Consider the following 22,731-nt stretch of genomic DNA (forward strand, 5'->3'; position numbering starts at 1 on the left):
GTACTATCCTATCTCTAGTTCCTAAGTATTTCCATAAATTTTAATTTAATCCATTGATCAGTCTCAGAACTCACCTTACCTACTAGCAGCAGTATTTGATACAGTTGAACACTGTCTTCTCTAAAAAAACTTTCCTTTTCCCTTCTGACCCCCAAATGCCTGATTTTCTTCTGTTTTTATGGCTATTCATTCTTAGTCAACTTTATTGGTTGGTTGCTACTCTTTTCTCTATAAACTTTGGAGTTCTAAGAGTTAGACCTTTGGATATCTTTTTCTTTTTTTTTTTTTTTTTTTTTTTTGATCTGTATTTACTCCTTTTCTGATTTTTTCAATAAGCCTGATGGCTTTAAATTCGCTATCCATACACTGATGATTCCCAGATGTGTACTGATAGACCTCTTTCTAAACTCCAAACACATATATCCAAGAGACCCTGTTATTTGTCTAATGGGAATCTCAGACTTCACATATTCTATACTGAGTTTCTGATCTCACTTCTCCCAACCTGCTTTTCTCACATCCTACTACTCCATTGCAATAAATGGCAATACCATTCTTCCAGTTACTCAGACTTAGCTGAAGAATGACTTAGCTGATTCTGTCATACCCCATATTCATTTATTTAGCAAACCTGGTCACCTCATCTTTAAAATTATGTCCAGATTGGTGAGGTCATCTTTATTGTTGCTATTGCCAACATTCTGGTGCAAGCTACCCTTTTTTCTCTTATTATAGACTTTTAAGTAATTAAGTTCCCAGCAGTTAACAGATGATATACTCAAATATTACAATTAACAAACATTTGTAAGAGTGTGAGTGTTAACCAAAACTGGAGCTAGTGGCAGCTAGGTTATTTTCATTCTTGAGCCTGGAAGTATAATGTTATGGCTTGAGTTGTGTCTCCCCACAAAAGATAGAAGTTGTAACACCAGTACCTATGCATGTGATCTTATTTGGGAATAGGATCTTTGAAGATTAGTAAGTTAACTTGAAATTATTAGGGGGGCTGTACTCCTATATGACTGGTAACCTTATAAAAGACGATATTTGGACACAGAGTCGACATGTACAGAAGGAAAATAATGTAAATACATGGGGGAATATCACCTATAAACCAAGAAACACCTGAGTGTACTGGAAATGAAGAGAGAAGTTATGAAACATTGTTTTCCTTCACAGCACCCTGATTTTAGACTTTTGGCCTCAGAACTGTGAGACAATGGATTCTGTTATTTAAGACACTGAGTTTGTGGTATTTTCTTATGGCAACTCTAGGAAACTAATACAAATGAGGAGAATGGTAAGAACCCAGAAGTTTAGAGTTTAAGCAAGTTTTGTAGATTTGAAAGGATCAGCAACCTTTCATTGAATAATAACCAGCCATAGGTAAACTCATAGCGTAGAGTGTATGTGACCTCACTCTTCTTCCTCCCTCTGATCTCCTCCCAGGCTTTCCTGGCAATTCTGCTGATATAGTACACACAGGTCAGCTTCCTAGGGCAGAGAAAGGGTGAAGAGGATGGAGAGTACAACTAGAAGGACAAAAGCAAGCTCTTTGGGACATTTTTCAACTAGTCTCCCTTTCATCTTCCTTTCCCCTCCCACTACCTACGTTTTAGCACTGCAGCCAGAGTTGTCACTCCTCTGCTTAAAATATTCGTGCCTGGGGTTCCCGTTGTGGTGCTGTGGTTAACAAATCCAACTAGGGACCATGAGATTGTGGGTTTGATCCCTGCCCTTGCTCAGTGGGTTAGCGATCCGGCGTTGCCGTGAGCTGTGGTGTAGGTCGCAGACTCAATTCGGATCCCGCGTTGCTGTGGCTGTGGTGTAGGCTGGCGGCTACAGCTCTGATTCGACCCCTAGCCTGGGGACCTCCATATGCCGTGGGAGCGGCGCAAGAAATAGCAAAAAGACCAAAAAAAAAAAAAAATCGTGCCTGATAAATATGTTCTCACAAGGACCTCTAAGTTCATACCTTACCTCCTAGTACTCCTCCTTTATTCACTCTGTTCCAGCCAACCTGGCCTCTTTACTTAATGCATGACTCACATTCTCCCTTCATTCAGGTCTTTACTCAGTAAGATCTCCTCAGACCACTCTGTCTGACATTTTAAACATTTTTTCTCCAAATGCATTTCCTATTCTGCTTCTCCTTAGTGTTTATCACTATCTTAAAATTTATGTATTTTGCCTACTTATCCTATTAATGTCTCCCTCCTTCAGTCACCTGTAAGCCCTTCAGGGAACAGGCGTTTGCCTGCTTTGTTCACTGCTGACCTCCCAGTGCGTAGAAATAGTCCTTGAGAGTAGGCTCCAATGCATATATGTTGAATAAATAAATAATATTTTGTATTTTCATAATTTATGTTTTTATGTTTTATGAACTTAATCTTCTCTAGTAACTGCAAGTGTTTTTTTTTTAGGCTAATATTTATACCATCACAATTTTCTCTTAGGAAGAGATTCAATGGGACAGAATGCTTTGTTATAGCTGATGCTTAATAACTTATTGTAATGAACACAGAATCCCTAAAATCCAAGTATATGCATGAATCCCACATATGGTATCTTTCCGATAAGCCCACAACATTTCTTAATAATAGACAATGCAAATTCAAAGTATTTTGTATACTCTTTGGAGAGCGTTTTGTCTTTGGTCCATCTTTCTTTTCAGTCTACCCTATCCAGTGTGCTAAACTGTGTTCTTTAAATGTAAGAAGTGATGACAGATGGTACTTATTGTTCTGTTCAAAACTGTTTTGAAAAATTTGGTCAGGGACAAACATTGCACTTCAGCACACATTTCTTTTGGAAGAGGAAAATGTAAACAGCCAGTACCACCAAATTGTGCTGTCAACTCCATGTATAAAACATAAAGAAAAAATAATGCATTTTTATTGCTGTTCTCTTTGTAGATCTGAAAGGATGGATCCTAGGTAAATATGTTATTAGCAAAAGCCTACAGGAGTTGATGATTTGAAATATCCCTATACTTTGCCAGGGTTTTGGAGCCTAGATTATTATACTGATTTTATAGCTAATGATCACTGCTATTTTTCCTTCCTCCCAGAGTTCTCATTGGCCTTTTGTCTTTTTTATTCTAATACAAATCACTGTCATGTTTTAGAGTCACTGCCTTTAAAACATAGATCCTTATAAGTCTCTCATGGCATGTCTCTACAAGCATTCAGTTTTTCCAAGAGAGTGTGTTCTTTATTGCGGGAAGGGAATCTGAATTAGAAACACAGAGGGAGCAGCATCTATAGCTTTTAAGTTAATTTCTTGGCTTAAAGTTTACAAAGATTTAAAAATTTCAGTGAAATCCAGAAAACCATCTAGGTAATGTGGTAATCATATAGGGAAAAAAAACAACTCTTTTTTTAGGACAAAAATTGGTTCCTTTTAACAACATAATGAGGTTAGTAGGTCATGAAATGCTCATGTTTTTAAGTTGAGCCAACCTGCTTTGATAACAAAAATAGTGTTCATAATGATTTTTTATGCATAACATCCTTCTCTGAGGATGGGAAGGAAGCTCTGAATTTTTTTTTTCTTGTTCAATTTGACTTTTCCTGGCAGTAGCGTCCATCAGCCCTCTCTAGTTTTGAATTGTTTCTTTCTACATACCCTATAAAAGTTCCTTTCTTTCATTATGGAAAACCATAAATTTTAAGAATGTGTTTTGCATACTCATTCTGCACATTGCCCTTGTGGGTTTTTTTTTTTTTTTTTTTTAGATTTGAATTAAAATTTTTCTCAGTTCATCTATAAACTTGAAAGCAATCTACTTAAAATTTAATGAGAAATACTCATCCCTTAGCATCACTGGCAGGTGTATTTGGTGTGAAGGCAAGAAAGGGTGGGGTGCTCAAAATATTATTTAAATTGAATTCTAAGATAAGATCCTTTTCTGTGGTCTCAAAGGCACAGATGGAAGCATAATCACATATTGAAAACATTTCCTAGGGCTATGACCTTGAATGTCTCTTCAAAAAATGAAACAACTAATTTAAAAATGAAATGCAAATGTGATTTGTGATTTTTATGCCACATATCCATGGATCTTTCCAAAAATGTCATTTAACTGAACTCAACTTTTTATAATGGAATAAATATAGGCATTGTTTTTGAATATACCAAATTCTTTTAAGGTGAGTTATTGGAGTGTATAGATCATAAGTATAACACAGGAAAGAACAGAAAAATCTCCTCTTCTTAAAATACTTAAAATCAATTTTAAAAAAGCTAAACAAAAAAGAGCTCTATTTAAAGGGCAGTAGATCCCACCAAACTCATTTTGAAGCAACTTTAAGAAGGATCATGGAAGATATTTATTACTCTGCGTATTTATCAGTTATCTCTTAGCTTAAAAACAGAGTGCTTGCTGCTGCAGCTTGGTTCATCTGAAGTCATGTGTATAAAAAAATGGATGTGTTTCCTTATTGCAGGGATAAGTGGCAGCTAAAGTCTTAAGGCCTCACATTTATGAAGTTTAGAGCATTTTCAAGTGTCAGTTGGCATTGCTTGATGAAGAAGCTCAGCGAGGAAGCCAGCTAGCCTACAGTCATACTAACTGCAAAATAAACAATTAATACTGAAGAGGATATATTTAGACATTCAAGAGAGAACTTTAATCCTGTGAAATTCCTAATTGTGCTGCTCTCAAGTGTGATTTGAGGTGACAGATGCCATAAGTCAGCCTCTTGACTAACAGCAAAGGAATGTAACAAGAGAATGAACAGAACAAACTCAAAAGGAATGACAGAAGGCCAGGGAAGGATGATGGTGTCAGAGAAAAAACTGAGGAGAACTCCCTCTTGAAATGTGAAACTTCAAGCTGTTCTTATAATTGAGAAAGCATAAAGAATACTGGGATAAACTTTAAAATATCTATTGCCAGAAAATTATGAATAAGATGATACATTTTCTATGGAAATAGATATTCCTCAATATAAATGTCATACCTTCCATTTTGCAGCATTACAAGTAAAGGAGGAGGTGAAATATACAGATAGATCTACATCTGAAAGGCATTCGTGTTTAAAATTTTATAAAATAAACTTAATACTTTAGACAATTTAAAGCAAAGCTTATTTTTTTCTCTCTAAAGTCATATCCAAAGTGTGCCAGAATGTATAGGAAACCATACTGAAATGAGCCATATCGTTTTCCTATACTTCTTTCCGGTAGCTAATATGCATACCATTTTAATGGCAGTTAATGTAGCGTACTGGTTTAAACAAAGGGAACAAAACAAAACACTCAATAATTGAATATTAAGCCTCTCCAAGCCTGAGGGTCTTCATATAAAATTTGGAACAATAAGCCAGCTTCATAAAAATCCTGTGAAGCTTAAAAAAGAGAGTGGATGTAAAGTTCAAGTGTTTGGTGCAGTTATCAACATTCCAGTTGATTAATAAATGATATATGCTGTCATTATCTGAGAGCATGTTAAAAGTTTTAAGTTTCAACTTAGACATCAAATTATAATAGATTAAAATCCCATAAAGAAGTACCGGGTTGAAATGTCCATTTTCAAAGTATATAAGGAAATAGTCCTCGGACAGTTCTGAAATTCCCAAGGATAAGATAAAAGGGCCAAGGAAAAGGAGATTGTTTTTGGATATAGTGCTGCAGAGCTTTGAGTCTCACCCATACTTCCTTAAGGGCTAGGTTGAGGTGCAGCCTTCTAATTTTAATCCTGTTTGTGCTCATTTGAAGAAGTCAACTCTGAAAGCTTGATATGCGCCCCAGGAAACGTGAGGGTACAGTGGGTGGGTTGTCTGAAACACGTACTTTCTAAAGGTTGACACAGTCTGAAGCCATAGTTTAGAGAGAGCTACTGCTGCATGAAGAAGCAAGTGACCAGACTATTAATGGTGTATAAAAGTGCAGTATCTCTGGAATCACTTGTGCAACACACAGTGAAAATGTTGGAATGTATTAGAAAGAACTTTGTTTAAAATAGCCTCTGCCAGAGTTGTTAGGAGTCCCTAAAAGGGAGAGTTCATGAAGGGTGGACCTAGAGAAAACCTGAAGCTTATGTGAGTATAAGAGCAGCCACCAAAAGCAGAGGGTTAGGATAAGAGGAATCCTTCAGGAGAATTTCTTAATAATCTGCTAAAATGCTTCCAAGAGAAAAAATTCTTAAATACTAGCCATTCCCAGATGATAGAGAATCCTGTTTGATAATAGTCACGTAAAGACTTCACATATACCTTTCTCTCTTCCCTTTCTCTGTTCCAGTTTCAAGGAGTCAGAAACTGTGTGTATCAGAATAGGTAAGTTTATATTGCAATAACTAACAAATTCTAAATCTCATTGGCTTAAAACAAAAAATTTAAATTCTCACTTACATTACATGTTCTTTGCAAGTTGGCAGGAAGTCACTGCCTATTGTAGTCAGTCAGGTCACGTGCAACTCTGGAAGCGCCTGTGCTAACACTCTCAGTGGGGCACGGAGAGTGTGTACAGAGGAGCGTTAGGCAAAGAGCGAGAGTGCCTCACGTGCGGTTCACAAAAATGCCGCTGTGCACAGTTGTTAAGGGGAAAGACTTGGGGAAAGAGCAGGAATTTACTGCCAAGGTGTTAAAGTGTGCAAATGAGTGTGCAAGGCATGAATGGAATAAGGAAGTGGAGTTGCTCACCCGGGAGGGCCACATCTAGGAAAACGCCGAGACCAGGATGGACCAGGTTGATGGACTATTTGCTTTTGCAAATATTGCAAATTGTACAGAAAATAACTCAGGAGGGTTGCATGTCAACAAGTAAAGGCCAATACTTGAACTCACAGCTCATCCATAACTAGATTGGGTGGCTTACCTGATTGCAATATGCCAGAAAGAGCATACTATTGCATATATTGAAAACCGAGAGGGAGAAATATTCAATCAGCATCACTAACAGCTGCCATAATCTGCCTTTCTAGCTGGAAATAAAAATGTACATATTCTTGGTTTCATGGTCAAAATATACTGCCTCCTTCTCAACAGATAGAACACCAAAGTCTTATCCATTCTTAGAGTTTAATTCCAAGTCTAAGATTCCTGGGTGATGACTAATAGTCTCTGTTTTAGGTCTGATGTATTTCCTCTTGACTTGGGGACCAATGAACTAAAATGATAAGTTCTTTGCTATCCATATTGCCAAAATACAAAAGTAAAATGGATAGAATAACTGTGGTATGTAATCTCATTTGGAAAAGATATGTTCTATGGCAAATTTAAAAGCAGATATTATAAAGCCTTCTTATCCTGATGATGGGGAATGTATTAGGCCCTGATTCTGTCCCCTCTGCCTCCTGACCAAGTACCTCTGTTGCTCTCTGGTTCTTAGATCTTTTCTCTATTCCTTTTCCATTAACCTTTCACACTAACTGAAATAGGCAATGGAAAATGTTATTGGAGTTAAACAGATTTCTCAGCATGCTTCTTACTCATGTGTGGCGGTGGTGGTGCAGGAATGGGGGACAAAGTGTTGTACATTCACGTTTTTTTTAAGACAAGGTTCTTTAGGCTGTAGCATTCTCTGAATAACTTAATGTACTCATAGAGATGAGAATGTAATGTTTGAATCGCTATGTTGCAATAGGCACATCTTACATTCTATTCTAAATAGATCTCTTAGATTTGCTGTATTTCTATGCTTTCTCTCACCCTTTATTTGTTCTCTCTCCAGAATTACTTGCAGGTACCTTAAGCTTTTCACACATCTGTGGGAATATCACATCATTGGTCACATAGCTTTGAGCCATGTTGTCCAATTCATAGTAACTGAGCACTGCAGTTTTACCTGGGTATTTGCTCTAAGACTATTTAAATTTGTCTGGAGGTTTTAGCATTGCATATGTAGACTATTCTCTTGATTTTATTCTTGCTACAAGGCTAAATTTGAATCAACTTTTTTTTTTTTAATCCTAAGTCTTCTTAGTTTAATTTTTTACTAGTGGGTGATGAAAAGAAGTTGTGTCTTTCAACTCTAGAAGTTCTCAAATTTAGGACCCTCTTAATTCCTTCTATTTATTTTTGAAAACCAACTAATTCTTTCCTGTCAAACGTCTTTCTTATAGTAACTTGCCAAAACTACCCATCAGCAACTAACACATACTGATAATTTTCCAGTATTGAATCTCTTCTTTTCAAACTACAAATTCATTAAGTAAATATCCTTTTAGTTGTTATTGACTTAATTGCCATTTTCCAGGGTACAGTACTGCTGAGACCAGCTCAGCAGGATGGGGCTGAAGAACAGGTGCTGTGAAACTTGGGAAAAAAGTTAACATAAAACAAGACACAGAGACATTTATCTTAAGTAAAAGTAGGAACCGGGGGACTCAAGGTCTCAGGGACCAAGAGCACTGCCTCAAGAAACCACACTGCTTTTATTGTGCTCTTGAGGATTATGTCAAGTGAGGAGGGGGTTGTAAGTGCAGGATATAGGTTTTTTTAAGTTATTTTAAACGTCACATAGCTGGTTGCTGATTAAGCTTTTATTCTGACCTTTAGGCATTTAACAATCATTAGCATTTGAGGAAGCTTGGCTGTCATCTATCTATGCATAGCATCTAGAGAATCACCATTGAGCTTCTGTAGATGGCAACCTGGCCTGCCTAGGTTTGCACCTTGGTTCTCCTTGCTAATGCGTATCCTGCTAACGACCCCTCATAAACCCCTTGGGGCCATGAGGCTCCTCTTTCTTTTATTCTTATGAGGACATATCTTGCTGTGCAAACGGCTTGCCAATCTGCACAGGTCCCGTGTGCCTAGACCAATGCATTATGTCCTCATTCAGCTGACCCTATGAATAATTTATGCCTTTAGGTCTTTGTGCTTAAGCTTAAGTCATTCACCAGCACTGTGACTGTTTTTCAAGCAGGGAGATGGGTAAAGTAAAGCAGACAAGATAGAGCTTTCAGCAAGGAGGCTAAGAAAATATTGTAGAAACATGTCTCGTGACAAATATCCTTTTCTGTATTGCTTGTCACCTAGCTCCTAAACCAAAGACACATATTTTAGATACGTGTGTGTATTATGTGTGCTTTCTTATTGCAGCACTTCATTTCTGGTCAGAAGAGGTTAGGTTTTCCTTGTATACCATTAACTCCCAAATCTCAGTAGTTTAGAAGAGTTCTTTCTTTCTCCCATTACATTTTCCTTATTAGTTAGTGGGATGAGAGTGTGAGAAAGACGTGTCTGCTCAGATGAAACTCATCTTAAATGGGCCTTTCATGGTATCCAAAGGATAGAAACATCTTGGAAGGTTTTGCATCAACCATTAAATAATCTGTCATGTAAATATCTCATGCCATTTCCTGCTTGCAGCTTATCGGCCAAACCTATAGATACACTTCCGCTCAATTACAAGAAATGTAGTTGTACCATGTGCATTCAGGTGGAAAGCTAGAAATATCAGAAAACACTAATGACTGAGACAACAAAGCTGTTAGCAGACTTTGTGAAAAGAGATTATAATACCAACCTTCCAAACAGAAAGTAGTCTGCTGAAAGTTGGCCATAGACAGGGAAGGGAAGAAGACTTAACTGTCATCATACTCACAGTTTTGATTGATGCATTATATTGGTCCTCCGAAAGTCTCATTTGTGATGGGTTTTATGACTCCAGGTCACATAGGATTGTTTATTATCTACTAGAAGAAATAATGGATCTTTTTAAAGTTTTCATCCAATGGCCCCACTGGATACATTTTAAAGTACCAATGGGATATATAAATTGGCATTTTTATTACTAGAGTTGTATCTTTTGACATATTAGTTGCCATTATTAACCACCTCCACCATTTTCGTCAGTGGCATTTATATTTATGAAAAATTTGGATTGATAAGCACAGTCGGTTAATTGACCTGTCAACAGTCAATAATCCATAGAAATTATTTGTAGATAACGTGGTTTATATGTAGTAAATCCTAAGAACCAAAAAAACTGTTACAAGGATAAAAGAAATCAAAGAAGATATAAATAAATGGAAAGATATATCATGTTCATGGATTGGAAGAATACATATTGTTAAAATGTTCAAACTGCCAAAGCCATCTATAGATTCAATGCAATTCCTATGAAGATTCCAAAGGAAGTTTTTACAGAAGTAGAAAAAAACACTCTTTAAAATTTATGTGGAACCACAAAAGACCACAAGTAGGTAAAGAGATCCTGAGAAAGAAGAACAAATCAGGAGTCTTCATTCTTCCTCATTTCAGGCTCTACCATAAAGTTGTCAAAACTGTATAATACTGGCATAAAAAGAAAAGACCAATGGAATAGAATTGAGGGCCCAGAAATACACCCAAGCATATATGGTCAACTAATATTTGACAAGGGAACCAAGAATATTCAGTAGAGAAAATACAGTCTCTTCAATAAATGGCTCCCAGGGATAATGGATGGTCACATGTAAAAGAATGCAACTGTATGCTATCTTATGCCACTCACAAAAACTAACTTGAAAATAGATTAAAGACTTGAATGGAAGACTTGAATCCATGAGACTCCTAAAAGAGAACATTAGAATAAATATTTTTAACATAGGGTCTTGGTAATAATTTTTTGGATATTACACCTAACACACAAGCAGCAAAGTAAAAAATAAATAATGGGGACTATGTCAAATTAAAAGGCTTCTGTACAGGTTGTCTTTTAACTTTGTTGTCACTCCTCTCATGATTCAGATTCTGAGAGTGTTAATTGGCTAAACTTAGTTTGGTTACTTAACCACATTTACTATATCTCGAAAGTGAAAAGAATTAAACTAAGAGTTCCATTGTGTCTCAGCAGGTTAAGAGCCCAACTAGTATCCATGAGGATGCAGGTTCAATCCTGGCCTTGCTGGCTGAGTGGGTTAAGGATCTGGCACAGCCGCAGCTGCCACATAGATCACATTTGCAGCTCAAATCTGACCATTGCTTCGGCTGGGTCATAGGCCAGCAGCTGTAGTTCCAGTTCGACCCCTGGCCCAGGGAACTTCCATATGTCTCAAGTGTGGCCCTTAAAAAAAAAAAAAAAAAAAAAAAAAAAATTGATCTAGTTCTGATGGAAGAGGGTTTATTGCATTTTTTTTTTTCCCTTGGTGGTAGAGCATAGCAATGTATTTTAATACTCCCTGAGACTGTTCAGAATAGGAGAGAAATTTTCTCCCCAAGATACAGAGTGCAGTTAAGGACAGTGATAGTGGTTGCTTGATAACCCAAAACCAAACCAAAACAAAAATACATGTAATCAATTGCATTGACTATATGAAGGTGAACTGTTTGAAGAACATAAATTTTTTATTATTTATAAGTGTTTATGCATTCACTTTTTTCCATCTCTGTAATGATTTTTATTTTTTCCAGTATAGCTAGTTTACAGTGTTCTGTCAATTTTCTACTGTACAGCAAGGTGACCCAGTCACACATACATGTATATATTCTTTTTTCTCACATTATCATGCTCCATCATAAGTGACTAATATAGTTCCCAGTGCTATACAGCAGGATCTCATTGCTTATCCATTCCAAAGGCAATAATTTGCATCTATTAATCCCCAATTCCCAGGCTATCCCACTCCCTCCTCCTCCCTCCTGGCAACCACAAGTCTGTTCTCCATGTCCATGATTTTCTTTTCTGTGGAAAGGTTCATTTGTGCCATATATTAGGTTACAGATATAAGTGATAACATATGGTGTTTGTCTTTATTTTTCTGACTTATTCCACTCAGTATGAGAGTCTCTAGTTCCATCCATGTTGCTGCAAATGGCATTATTTTGTTCTTTTTTATGGCTGAGTAGTATTGCATTGTGTACATATACCACATCTTCCTAATCCCATTGTCTGTTGATGGACATTTGGGTTGTTTCCATGTCCTGGCTGTTGTGAATAGTGCTGCAATGAACATGCAGGTATATGTGTCTTTTTCAAGGAAAGTTTTGTCCAGATATATGCCCGGGATTGCTGGGTCGTATGGTAGTTCTATGTATAGTATTCTAAGGTACCTCCATACTGTTTTCCTTAGTAGCTGTACCAATTTATATTCCCACCAACAGTGCAGGAGGGTCCCCTTATCACCACATCCTCTCCAGCATTTGTTATTTGTGGACTTACAAATGATGGCAGTTCTGACTGGCTTGAGGTGGTACCTCATGGTAGTTTTGATTTGCATTTCTCTAATAATCAGTGATGTGGAGCAGTTTTTCATGTGCTTGTTGGCCATCTGTACATCTTCCTTGCAAAAATGCCTATTCAGGTCTTTTGCCCATTGTTTCAAATGGGTTGTTGGCTTTTTTACTGTTGAGTTGTATAAGTGGTTTAGAGACTAAGCCCTTGTCAGCTGCATCATCTGAAACTGTTTTCTCCCATTCTGTGAGTTGTCTTTTTTTTTTTTTTTTTTTTTTTTTATGTTTTCCTTTGCTGTGCAAATCTTGTCAGCTTGATTAGGTACCATTGCTTTATTTTTGCTTTTGTTTCTGTTGTTTTGGGAGACTGACCTGAGCAAACATTTGTAAGGGTGATATGAGAGAATATTTTGCCTATGTTCTCTTCTAGGAGTTTGACGGTATCTTGTCTTGCATTTAATTCTTTAAGCCATATTGAGTTTATTTTTGTGCATGGTGTGAGGGTGTGTTCCAGGTTCATTGATTTATAGGCAGCTGTTCAGTTTTCCTAGCACCTCTTGCTGAAAGGACTGTCTTTTTTCCTATTTTATATTCTTACCTCTTTTTCAAAGATTAATTGACTGTAGGTGTCTGGGTTTATGTCGGGGTTCTCTATTCTGTTTCATTGGTCTGTCTGTCTGTTTTGGTACCCATACCACACTGTCTTGATAACTGTGAATCTGTAATATTGCCTGAAGTTTGGAGAGTTATGCTTCCTGGTTTGTTTTTGTTCCTCAGGATTGCTTTGGCAATTCTGGGTCTTTTATGGTTCCATATAAATTTTTGCATTGTTTGTTCTAGTTCTGTGAAATATGTCATGGGTAATTTGATAGGGATTGCATTGAATCTGTGTATTTCTTTGGCTAGTATGGCCATTTTTAGAATATTATTTTTTCAACCCAGGATCATGGAATATCTTTCCATTTCTTTACATCTTCTTTAATTTCCTTGTTGAATGTTTCACCATATAAGTCCTTCTCCTCCTTGGTCAGGTTTATTCTCATGTATTTGATTTTTTGAGGGATGATTTTAAAAGGTATTGTATTTTTGTTTCCTTTTCTAATATTTCATTGTTTAGTACACAGAAATGTGACTCTCTTCTGCATGATAATCTTATATCTTGCTACTTTGATGAAATTGTTGATCAATTCAGGTAGTTTTTGGGTTGAGTCCTTAGGATTTTCTATTTATAGTATCATGTCATCTGCATACAGTGACAGTTTTACCTCTTCTCTTCTAATTTGGATAGATTTATTTCTTTTGTTTGTCTCATTGCTGTGGCTAGGACTTCCAATACTATGTTGAATAAAAGTGGTGTGAGTGGGCATCCTTGTGCTGTTCCAGATTTTAGTGGGAAGGCTTTCATCTTTTCTCCATTGTCTTGTCCATTGGCATGAAATATCTTTTCCCGTCCCCTCACTTTCAGTCTATATGTGTCCTTTGCCCTAAGGTGAGTCTCTTGTAGACAGCAGATTGTAGATTTTTGTGTTTTTCATCTACTCTGCCACTCTGTGTTTTTTGATTGGAGCATTCAGTCCATTGACATTTAAAGTAGTTATTGATAGATATGTATTTATTGCTATTTTAAATCTTGTTTTCCAGTTGATTCTCTATTTCTATCTTTATTTTTTTTTTGGTTGGATGATTTCCATTTATTTTATGCTTGAGTCCTTTTCTTTTTAGCTTTTGTGAATGTAATGTTTGGTTTTTATTTGCCCTGTTTTTAAAGTATGTTAACCTCTTCTGTATCTTCTTGCTTTTTGCTTTAACCTGATAGATAGGCTCAAACACATTATTTACAAAAAAAAAAAAATGTGTATTTTCTTACTTTCCTTCCTCACATCCTATGATTTTAAAGTCTTTTTAGCATCTTCCTGTTCATCCTTTTGCTGTTCCTTGTGTTTATCATCACTTTTACAGTAGTTTTTTTTTTTTTTTTTTTTTTTTTTTCTTGAACAGGCTGTTATCCTGAAGGTACGGAGTATGTTTCCATGGAGAAGGAGGCAATGGGTAGGGCTAGGAGTCAGAGCTTGATTGCTGGGCTCTTGACGGTAGCAAGGACCTGCAGGAAGGTGGCATAGGCTACTCCTTGTTGCAGGGCCCTGGGAAGTGGTAATGAGCCTTAGAAAGATTTAGGAGGTGCCCAGACTATTTGGCAGTGGCAGCAGCAGGGTGTATGAGTTCCCAGGGCAGTGAGAGCAATAGCAAGAGGTGTTCGATTGCACTGCTATCCTCTAATGTTATTCAGGTACCCCTAGTGGTATCTGGCCGCAGCCACCTCTGGAATCAGTCATAACTATGGTGGTTTGCCCTTGCCACCTGCAGACCATGGAGGAAGCACACTGTCTCACTTAGCCAACACAGGATGTGCTGCATAGGCTGTCTTAGTTGCAGGATCCTGGGAAGTGGCAGAGATGAAGTATGTGGGCACTGCCCAGAGCATTCTGCAGCGGCACCAACAGGGCCAGTGTGCTCCCAGGGGTGCAGGAGCAACAACAAGTGGTGTTTGGTCACAATGACCTCCTCTGTGGTACCCTTGAGGTGACTGGGGCTGCAGGTGGTTCCTGTTCACAGACCCCTAGTGGTGGCCGGCCATGCCCACCTCTGTAGTCAGAGATAACTGCTGGTGGTTTGTCCTCACCACCTGTAGACCATGCAAGAAGCACCTCATCCTGCTTAGCCCCCATAACAGGTTCTGCACCAGCTGCTCCTAGTTGTAGGTTCTTGGGAAGGGACAGTGATCAAGTGTCTGGGCACTGCCCAGAGCATTTTGCTGTGGCAGCAGCAGAGCGGATGTACTCCCAGGGGAGTGAGAGCAACAGTAGTTTGTGTTCTGACACAATGTCCTCCTTTATGGTGCCCACTGAGGTGGTTGGGGCTGCAAGTGTTTCTTGTTCAGGGATCCCACATGTCAGTGGGCCATGCCCACTTCTATTGTCAGAGATAACTGTGGTGGTTTCCTCCCATCCCCTGCAGACCATGCAGGAAGCACCCTGTCCCACTTAGCCCACGTAGGAGGTGCTACACCTGCTGCTCCTAGTTGTAGTGTCTTGGAAAGGGACAGTGATGAATCATCTGGGCACTGCCCAGTGGCAGCTGCAGGGCAGGTATGTTCCCAGGGGGTGAGAGCAATAACGTGCAGTTTGCAGTGCCCTTTTTTTTTTCCCACCCCTGAGGTGTTTGGGGCCATGGTGGAGCCCACTCACAGGCTCCCAGTGGTGGCAGGCCATGCCTCACTCTGGCCTCTGAGATAACTGCCATGCTCAATCCCTGCCGCCTGTAGATCATGCAAGAAGCACCACACTGCACTTAGCCCCTGCTGCCCTTAGCCCATGCAAGAGTTTCCTGGCCACCTATAACCTGCACAAGAAGCACCTGGTCTCCCATAGCCAGAACAAGTGGCTTCTCACCATCAGTAGCCTTCACCAGAGGTGCCCTACCCACCAAGAGCTTACACGCATGTGCACAGGGAGATTCCTATGGTGCTCCACCCCTCCTCCTCTTGCCCTCTCCAACAAATGGCACCTTGCTTCTCCTGTGGGCCCAGATCTTCTCCCATGTTCTCTCTGCCATGGCATTCCACTCCCCCGCCTGTGGCACCATGCTCCTTAGCCCCTAAGGCTGTCCCCACACAGCCAACCCTAAGTTCAGCACCCAGCCCCCTCAGAGCAGTGGTACAGATGATCTGTGTGGCTCTCACTCTATTTTGCCCTCCTCTGTCCAACTGCTGGCCTTTTCTCAGTGACTTTGAGGTCCCTCTCTCTTGGGCTGATCTCCAGGATGGTTAGGTGGCTTCCCAGGGTGTGGGTTCCTTTTCTCCTCACAGCTCCCTCTCAGGAATGCTAGTCCTGTCCTGATTGCCTTTCTCTCTCTCTCTTCTTTTTTTTTTTTTTTTTGTTCTACCCAGTTATGTCAAGAGTTTCTTGCCCTTTTTGGAGGTTTAAGTTCTGCCAGCATTCAATAAATATTCTGTGCAAGTCATTTTACATGTAGATGTGTTATTTTTTGATGTGTTTGTGGGAGAAGGTGAGTATGGCATCTTACTCCTCTGCTATCTTGATCCACCTCCAGTGAAGAACATAATTTTAATGAACATTATTTACTTAATATTAGGAACAAAATTTTAAGAAAAGTATTTTTAGAAGAAGTTTTGGCCAGTATCACTTTTCCTAGGTCAGTAATCTGTAAGCAGTAAGGCAAGCTTGAAAAAAAATGATAAAATTAGTTCATCTGACCCCTTGATTTTTGGCCCTCTGCTTGTTTTTACACTTCTCATTGAAAACCAGAGTAGCAGCAAAAAGTTTCTAGGCTCTTCAGTACCATATCTGGAAAAATAGCCTTTTCTGTTCTTAGATATAGTTATTCTCTAGATGCTGGTAACTTGATGTGATTTCCTCAGTGCAAATGAACTGATTTATTTGAGCCCTCTCCTGATGCTGACTGTTAATTTTTGGTGGAGGCCAGACCCCGAAGTTGGTGGTGCGATGGTAGTGGAGGGAATGAATTATGACTGTGCTGATTTCTTGGAGCTTTCTACAGCATGTTGAAGGATTACATGAAGCCTTGTCATCACAAATAAGCTGGTTCAAAACAAAGACGTAATATTCATTACAGACATAATGCAAGTATTACAGCTAATATGGTAGTATGAGGGAAGTTCTAGAAAGGAAAACTGTTTTCTGTTTGCATGAAAGACAATAGGAGTAAGTTACTTTGACATGCATTGTGTGTTCATATTTTCTCTGCTTTTTCTATTTATATGCATAAAAAATTAAACCTTTGACTGGGTAGCAGTTGGCAATGGTTCATTTTTATTCACCATTGTCTACTAACTGGATTAAATAATTACAATTTCTCCTACCATCTGAGACTTTCGCTGACATTTGGCTGCCTCTGCCCTACTGCTCATTTATGTTTAAGTTTGTACCTGCTCATTAACTCATTTGTCCTAAAAATAACTTTGAAAGGCTCAGATCCTGAGCTGTTAGCATTTAGCCTATATGGTTAAGGCAATAAAATCACATCTGGCCAGAGCTCAAAAAGCTGACTCTGTTCTCATTTTTAAGACTAAGATGAAGAAATGTATATTTGAGACTGATTCTGATTAGTTCTAAAAACTGTAAAATACTAAAGGCTATCATGAAGGATGTGCCTCATCTTACTGCAGGGTTTGTTACTTCATTTCCAATCATCAGAATTCAGTTATAGCATTTCTCTTGGACATGAAAACTACCATCTCTTGTCTTTCCCACAAAACCTTAAGCCAAAACACTTAGCAATAGTACTCTATTTTGTGGTTAAATATTTCCATGCAGAATTTTTCATTTTTTAGAAATAAAAGTATCATCCTTAATTATCTGCACTTTGCAGTGCCAAAACTTATTGTGTAACATTTGCATTTGATCTTTGAGTGAAATATTCACAGGTTTGGCTAAACTAGTTCTTTATTTTCATAACAAAAGTCATTCTGGGAATAATTCCATGTATGTAAAGATTCTGGGAAATAGTTCCTATTTTCAGGGTTCGATGTGAGGATTTATGGGTTATTTATTTTGTGGGGCTGAAGCAAAAAAATTCTTTAAAATATTTTGATGCAAATGTATTATATATTTAATGCAATTAATAAAGTGAAAATAGGTTACTTAGTAAAATCAAAAGTGGTAGGAGGGTGAATAGAGGAAGTAGCAGTTAAATAAAACCAACTTGATACAATATTTCAGTAAGTCTTCATCTGTTGATTTGACACTTAGAGTTTACCTTGTACAATTATTTACTTTAAAAACATATCCTGTATTCTAACCTACGTGAGAATAGGCACCTTAAAATGTGTCTCTTTTATATTGATCACAAAACTTAGCATAATGAACTAGATAAAAAAGCTTATTCGTGGTATTGATGTATAACACAATTTTTAATTCAGTATTATCTTAAAAGTTTACAAAACTCTCACTGTTTTGTCTCTTTTTATCTTTCCCAAAATTGCTTATCAGAAAAAAATGTAAATGTACAATGAATTTTCTTCCTGAGTCGTGTTAAATAAAATCTTAAGCAGAGAACATTAACTTTTTATTTATGATTATTACTATTATAAAAGTAAAAAATAACATAGATATTATAGAAAGACAGTGAAGAGTGAAATTTTACTCTTGTAATCACCTTGTCCCATTCTACTGACTAGTAATAGTAGCCATTAGTAATATTTTGTGTCTTTGAAGAAAGTTTTCATACATAAATATGCATATATACTTGTAATTATTTTGACAATAAAATAAAAATCTATGCATATTTAGTACATGTAAGGTACAAATAATATATTACAAAGAGGATATGTATCTCCCTTTATAATATTTTTTCATCTGAATTTTGTATTATATAACTGGGGGAGTTCCCTTCATGGCTCAGCAGAAACTCACCCGACTAGTATCCATGAGGATTCCAGTTCCACCCCTGGCCCTGCTCAGTGGGTTAAGGATCTGGCGTTGCAGTGAGCTGTGTTGTAGATTGCAGACCTGACTCAGTTCCAGCCTTGCTGTGGCTTTGGGTAGGCAGGCAGCTGCAGCTCCAATTGGACCCCTAGCCTGGGAACTTCCATATGCTGTAGGTACGGCCCTAAAAAAAAAAAAAAAAAAAAAAAAAAAAAGTACTGTTAACTCAGAGATCTAGCCATTCAACACATATATAGTTAAGCAGTAACTAGAATTCTTTTGAGTGAGTATATAATAATTGAACATACCTAGGCCTTATAGATGAATATTTATGTTGATTCTGACCTTTAGCTATTACATAAAATGTTTCAGTGTTTATCCTTGTATATAATATCTTTTGAATAAACCATAAGACTATATTTCTATAATAAAATCATATAATGGAATTTGTATTATCATAATAGGTGAAATTAAAATTTTGTTAAGTATTTCATTACTTTCCTCCATAGAGGTTGCCAGTCTGTTTTTTTTTTTTTTTAATTTTAGAATTGTTTTTTGAGTTAATTTAGGCAATTTTATTTTCCTAAAAATCTATTTTATCTATATTTGCAACCTAATAGAACATTTCAACCAAGGATTTTTATTTTATTTTTTTGTCTTTTTGCCATTTTTTGGGCCACATCTGCAGCACATGGAGGTTCCCAGGCTAGGGGTCGAATTGCAACTGTAGCCACCGGCCTACGCCACAGCCACAGCAACGTGGGATCTGAGCCGCGTCTGCAACCTACACCACAGCTCATGGCAACATCACATCCTTAACCCACTGGGCAAGGCCAGGGATTGAACCCCAAACCTCATGGTTCTTAGTCGGATTCATTAACCACTGAGCCATGATGGAACTCCCAACAACCAAGGATTTTTAAATCATTCTTTTATTTCCAGTGTACTCATTTTTCCACTTTTCACTTTTAAATTAGCATATTTGTTTCTTTTGCACTGTAACATGTGTAGGTTACCTGGCAAATTTTTTTTTCAAAATGTTTCTCTATTTTTTTTTTCCAATTTACTCTTCTCTTATACTCCAATTGTTAATATTTTTAAAATTAAGTTATCCCTGCTTTTCCTACATTTATTTTTTTTCTAGATTCTTCAGATGAATGCTTAATTAATCTATTAAGGCTATGTGTTTTTTTCTAAATGAATTTGATTTCCTATTTTTAATCTTTCAGCACCCTACAGGGAAAGATGGTAAAATCACTTTGCTTGTGTTTCTTCATTTTTTTCCCCTAATTTGCCCCTCTGTCCTACACTTTATTTTCCAATTTTGCCATGCTAATTTCATATTGTTAGGATTTATAATATAAAAATTCTTTAAATGACTGTAATTCCCATATTTTAACATAGTTAAATGTATTCTTGAGTTTTTGGTTATCTTTGGCATCCAGTACCAGTTCATTCAACATAGCTTATTCATAACATTTGTAACTTAATTGACTTTATCATCTAAAATTTTTCTGAGCAGGAATCTTAAGAGACATTGCTGTTTTTTGCTTACCTTACATTTTTTGTTTGCACTTGGTTTTTCTCCTTTTGGAAATCAACCTTCCCTGCATTTAGTTCTTATGGTTTGGGTGAGGCCAACTTTAACCTCCAGCTCCAGTTAAAACTCACTTGTGACCAAATAGATGACCCTATCTTGTTAGCTGCAATACTTGATTCAATAAGGGGCATGAACCAAGATAGAGTGAGAATTATTCACTGAATATTTATTGATATCATGAGGAACCATGTGCTCTCTTTGCAGAGATTGTGAATAATGAGTGTATCTGTACCCACCTTTGCGGTTATGAGGTAGATTATGCCTAAGAATGAAGACAGTATAGAGGAAAGCAAAGTGTAGAGGTGGAGAAAGATTAGTATCCTGATGTGATTATTTGAACCCCTAGACTCAGCTCTGGTTCTATCTCCTTGTACGCTCCCGTGATATTAATGCAGAGCCAACTCTCACCAACTTTTTCTCACATTTCTCACATCTACTGTATTTTCTGTCCTGGAAATTTCTCACACCAGTAAAAACATTTAATGATGTCCCTTTCATGACTCATAGTGAACTCAGCATTTTGTGAATTCAGTGTATGTATGTATGTTTCTGGGTATGTGTTTTCATGATGATTTAGGATTAGGATATTTCATTATCATGTTCTTTGTACCAGTTGCAAATGCTGCCATCTGCCAACTCTCCTCCAGACTTCCTATTGCTCCCTGCATCTAGTGCATGCAGAGAATCCTCAGTTTTCTTACTCAGTGTACCTGCCTTGACACAATATCATGTGACACAGGCTAACATGTGCTCCTGTAGATTTCATGTAACAAGAATGTCCAGTGTCAAGCCTGAGGCCACTGATTAGGCCATCTGAGACTGTACATGAGAATAAATATATAGGTAGTTCAAAAAATCTGGGGGCTTTGTGAATTATTTGTGTAATTTCTGTTTAGTTTTATCCAACACATTATATTTGACAGCTATTTTTTATAGTTTTGATTTTCAGTTTTCCCCATTTTCTAATTTTATCAAATGTAGAATTCCCTTCGATTACATACTAGTTTGATTAGGTTTAAGAGGAAGGTGAATAGAAATACCTAGAGGATTTTTTGAATCTCCCTTCTAGTACTAATAGCTGTGATATATGCAAATATTTTTTGAAATCAAGAAGATATTGCCTAATCCCCCCTTTCAGCCCTTTTGTGATTAAATGATTCTCAACATGATTCTCATAGCATTTTGTATATATGTTTATCATATCCTTTTAGTGATCAGACACTAGTCAATTTGTGTCAAAGTTTGTGTCATTATATTGTTACATAATGCTTAGCTTAACTCACTGTCTCCCGAGATAAAGTGTAACTTCTAGGAGAAAAGGAATTGTTTCATTTATTTTTCTAATCTCTACTGTGTGACATAGTTCTCAGTAAGTATTAAGCATACAAGTAATTATTACTAAATTAACTGAGTAAATATATAAACACTTAGAAGAGAGGGTCTTGTAATGAATTCTCACCCAAGAACTATTAATCACTTATATCGGGAAGTATATTAAATCATTTTAGAAATTGGAAACAAATGCAATCTATATTTCTGTGTATTTATGGATTCTTTTAAAAAATATGACCACTAATCCTATGATATTTAACATAATTAATGACAATTCCTAATATGAAATCCAGTTTTTAAGTTTTTCTGGTTATTTCTGATTCATTTATTTGTTTGCTTATTTGATAATGTTGGTTGTTAAAAATAAAATACTCAGTTTTATTTAGAAAGATATTTTCAGAGCTATGGACTATAGAATGATAGATACAGCCTCTACTCATTACTGAAATATAAATTTCATTGATTTCTGACTTATATTGCTCCTTTTGAGCTCTAAGTCTCCTTACTACACCCCCTTTTTCTCTTTCACTTTTAAGAATTTTTGTCTTTGGTTTTCAATAGTTTTACTAAAACTTACATGAGTGTGTTTTCTCCTTTGAGATTTGTAGTGCCTTTTGAATCTGCAGCTTGATGTCTTTCATCAGTTTTAGAAAAAAATATGTTTAAATGTTCATTCTTTCTCTTTATTTCTGATACAGAAATTACATGTATATTAGAAATTTTTACTATGTAACTATGAAGATCTTTTGTGAATATTCCATCTTTTTCTGCATTTCATTGTAGAACTTTTATTTTTACCTATTTTCCAAGTCACTTGTTTTTCAAAAATGAATCTAATGTACTATTAAAACTCTCTATTGAATTATTTGTTTTTGTATCTTTCATTCTAGAATTTACATTTGAATATTTTTATTTTAGTCTTTTTGAAATTTTCAATCTTTTATTTTCTTCAGTTTATTGGCATAATAATAGTAAAATTTATGTCTGTTATATCTTCATTATTTAATATGCTGTCAGCTGTTTATATTCTCTTTGTTACTTTTTTATAATATTGAATAATGTGGTTTTGTTATCACCCATTCCTGACTATTCTTGATCAAATTAGGTTGTGAATTCATGAATTACAAACATTTTATGACAGGAAATTTATAGAGGTGACTTGAGACATGCGAGCATGTTATCTTCTGCCAAAATGGATTACATATTTCTCTCATACTACATATGTTTTTTT

General features: G+C 36.8%; 1 long non-coding RNA gene across 2 annotated transcripts in view; it reads left to right on the forward strand.

The window, feature by feature from the left end:
* The window catches only part of LOC110259432, a 267,309-nt gene that overhangs the window by 65,549 nt on the left and 179,029 nt on the right, over positions 1–22,731 (forward strand). The gene's annotated exons all lie outside the window — the stretch shown is intronic.

This window comes from Sus scrofa, chromosome 2 (genome assembly GCF_000003025.6).
Source record: "Sus scrofa isolate TJ Tabasco breed Duroc chromosome 2, Sscrofa11.1, whole genome shotgun sequence".
NCBI classification, from domain to species: Eukaryota; Metazoa; Chordata; class Mammalia; order Artiodactyla; family Suidae; genus Sus; species Sus scrofa.